This window comes from Malus sylvestris, chromosome 16, assembly GCF_916048215.2.
Source record: "Malus sylvestris chromosome 16, drMalSylv7.2, whole genome shotgun sequence".
NCBI lineage: Eukaryota > Viridiplantae > Streptophyta > Magnoliopsida > Rosales > Rosaceae > Malus > Malus sylvestris.
In genome coordinates this window covers 31,584,256-31,585,413 of record NC_062275.1, presented here as the reverse complement: position 1 = coordinate 31,585,413, position 1,158 = coordinate 31,584,256, and positions in this window count along the sequence as shown.

Sequence of the window (1,158 nt, the reverse complement as noted above, 5' to 3'; positions counted from 1 at the left end):
TTTGCCTTTAGGGGGCTGTGACATTGTGCTTGGGGTCCAATGGCTCTCCTTAATTAGTCATGTCCCTTGGGATTTCCAGATGCTGACTATGGAGTTTGTAAAAGATAATCAGCAATATAAGTTGCATCATAGCCCTACTACAATGCCATTGATTCAAGAAATTTCTCTGCAACACCTTGATAAGGATATTTACAATTCCAATTTAGGGTTGTTCTTATATTCGATGAAAGGGGAAAAGCTTGAAGATAGTGATCTTACTTGGTCTTAACTACAGGCAACAATGTTTATTGGGGTAGTTTGAGGAAATCTTTGTTTTACCCTCTAAACCACCACCTTCCAGAGTTCATGATCATCACATACCATTGGTACCAGAAGCAAAACCACCAAATATCAGACCCTATCATTGTGGTCCCTTACAGAAAACAGAAATTGAGAAAGCAATTTAAGAGCTATTGAAAGCTGGGTTTATAAGACCTAGTTATAGTTCCTTTTCATTCCTAGTGCTGCTAGTGAAAAAGAAAGAGGGCACATGAAGGATATGTGGTGATTATAGGGAGCTTAATGCTCTTACAATCAAGGATACATATCCCATTCCTTTAATTGATGATATGCTTGATGAGCTGCATGGAGCTATATATTTCTCAAAGCTTGACCTAAGATTAGGTTATCACCAGATATTGCTGAACAAATAAGACATAGCCAATACTGCATTTAGGACTCATGAAGGACATTATGAGTTCTTAGTCATGTCTTTTGGTCTTACTAATGCACTTGCCATTTTTCAAAATCTGATGAATGATCTCTTCAAACCATTTCTCAAGAAATTTGTGTTGGTATTTTTTTATGACATCTTAATATACAACAAGTCTTGGGAAGACCACTTGGTTCATTTACAATAGGTTTTTTTAGATATTGCAGTGCAATTAGTTGTTCTTAGAAAAATCGTAATGCTCATTTGGTCAAAGTAAAGTGGAATACTTAGGCCATATTGTGTCTAAAGATTGTGTGGTTGCAGATCCTAGTAAATTACAAGCAATTACTGATTGGCCTGTGCCAAGGAATGTCAAGGAATTGAGAGGGTTTCTGGGACTTACTGGTTACAACAGGAAGTTTGTTCCTGGTTATGGAAAAATATGTTAGCCCTTGTACAATCTCACC